At 43.6% G+C, this 2500-nt stretch overlaps 1 protein-coding gene across 2 annotated transcripts in view; it reads left to right on the top strand.

Annotated features, from left to right (window-relative positions):
- The window catches only part of LOC139763368 (uncharacterized), a 200559-nt gene that overhangs the window by 11991 nt on the left and 186068 nt on the right, over window positions 1-2500 (top strand). The window lies entirely within an intron of this gene.

The following is a 2500-nucleotide window of genomic DNA, read 5'->3' as shown; positions in this document are numbered from 1 at the left end:
GTGAAACAGTTTCCACCAGACCAAACGCTCAGTAACGTCTTTCACAAAAATTTCTATGTCATTAATAGTGTCCATTGTCAAAAGAAACTACGCCTCTGTATTTCGATAATTGGAACCCGCAAAAGTTTGTCTCCAACTGGCGCGCACGACGGGCGAGGGAAACGTGTCTTGATTACAACAATCATGAGACAGAGGGAAAGAGGGTTTGGTATGAGGGAAATTTGTGGAAGGAAAAGGACATTTGGACTATTATAAAGGGCGACGGAGTCCTGCTCAGATACACACACACACACACAACACACACACATTTTCTTCATACAACTTTGCGAGGCGTTAAGAACAGACGATAAATGGCCTAATTTGCATACATACACTCTTTAGTTGTCATGTACAATACAACAGGCCACCATAGTCAAACTCCTGCAGTGTATATATAAATATATATATATATATATATATATATATATATATTTTTTTTTTTTTTTTTTTTTTTATACTTTGTCGCTGTCTCCCGCGTTTGCGAGGTAGCGCAAGGAAACAGACGAAAGAAATGGCCCAACCCCCCCCCCCCATACACATGTACATACACACGTCCACACACGCAAATATACATACCTACACAGCTTTCCATGGTTTACCCCAGACGCTTCACATGCCTTGCTTCAATCCACTGACAGCACGTCAACCCCTGTATACCACATGACTCCAATTCACTCTATTTCTTGCCCTCCTTTCACCCTCCTGCATGTTCAGGCCCCGATCACACAAAATCTTTTTCACTCCATCTTTCCACCTCCAATTTGGTCTCCCTCTTCTCCTCGTTCCCTCCACCTCCGACACATATATCCTCTTGGTCAATCTCTCCTCACTCATTCTCTCCATGTGCCCAAACCATTTCAAAACACCCTCTTCTGCTCTCTCAACCACGCTCTTTTTATTTCCACACATCTCTCTTACCCTTACGTTACTTACTCGCTCAAACCACCTCACACCACACATTGTCCTCAAACATCTCATTTCCAGCACATCCATCCTCCTGCGCACATCTCTATCCATAGCCCACGCCTCGCAACCATACAGCATTGTTGGTACCACTATTCCCTCAAACATACCCATTTTTGCTTTCCGAGATAATGTTCTCGACTTCCACACATTTTTCAAGGCTCCCAAAATTTTCGCCCCCTCCCCCACCCTATGATCCACTTCCGCTTCCATGGTTCCATCCGCTGACAGATCCACTCCCAGATATCTAAAACACTTCACTTCCTCCAGTTTTTCTCCATTCAAACTCACCTCCCAATTGACTTGACCCTCACCCCTACTGTACCTAATAACCTTGCTCTTATTCACATTTACTCTCAACTTTCTTCTTCCACACACTTTACCAAACTCAGTCACCAGCTTCTGCAGTTTCTCACATGAATCAGCCACCAGCGCTGTATCATCAGCGAACAACAATTGACTCACTTCCCAAGCTCTCTCATCCCCAACAGACTTCATACTTGCCCCTCTTTCCAGGACTCTTGCATTTACCTCCTTTACAACCCCATCCATAAACAAATTAAACAACCATGGAGACATCACACACCCCTGCCGCAAACCTACATTCACTGAGAACCAATCACTTTCCTCTCTTCCTACACGTACACATGCCTTACATCCTCGATAAAAACTTTTCACTGCTTCTAACAACTTGCCTCCCACACCATATATTCTTAATACCTTCCACAGAGCATCTCTATCAACTCTATCATATGCCTTCTCCAGATCCATAAATGCTACATACAAATCCCTTTGCTTTTCTAAGTACTTCTCACATACATTCTTCAAAGCAAACACCTGATCCACACATCCTCTACCACTTCTGAAACCGCACTGCTCTTCCCCAATCTGATGCTCTGTACATGCCTTCACCCTCTCAATCAATACCCTCCCATATAATTTACCAGGAATACTCAACAAACTTATACCTCTGTAATTTGAGCACTCACTCTTATCCCCTTTGCCTTTGTACAATGGCACTATGCACGCATTCCGCCAATCCTCAGGCACCTCACCATGAGTCATACATACATTAAATAACCTTACCAACCAGTCAACAATACAGTCACCCCCTTTCTTAATAAATTCCACTGCAATACCATCCAAACCTGCTGCCTTGCCGGCTTTCATCTTCCGCAAAGCTTTTACTACCTCTTCTCTGTTTACCAAATCATTTTCCCTAACCCTCTCACTTTGCACACCACCTCGACCAAAACACCCTATATCTGCCACTCTGTCATCAGACACATTCAACAAACCTTCAAAATACTCATTCCATCTCCTTCTCACATCACCGCTACTTGTTATCACCTCCCCATTTACGCCCTTCACTGAAGTTCCCATTTGCTCCCTTGTCTTACGCACCCTATTTACCTCCTTCCAGAACATCTTTTTATTCTCCCTAAAATTTACTGATAGTCTCTCACCCCAACTCTCATTTGCCCTTTTTTTCACCTCT

This window comes from Panulirus ornatus, chromosome 46 (genome assembly GCF_036320965.1).
Source record: "Panulirus ornatus isolate Po-2019 chromosome 46, ASM3632096v1, whole genome shotgun sequence".
In the NCBI taxonomy this organism is placed as follows: domain Eukaryota; kingdom Metazoa; phylum Arthropoda; class Malacostraca; order Decapoda; family Palinuridae; genus Panulirus; species Panulirus ornatus.
Note: the sequence above shows the minus strand (reverse complement) of the source record. Positions and strands in the feature narration are given on the sequence as shown.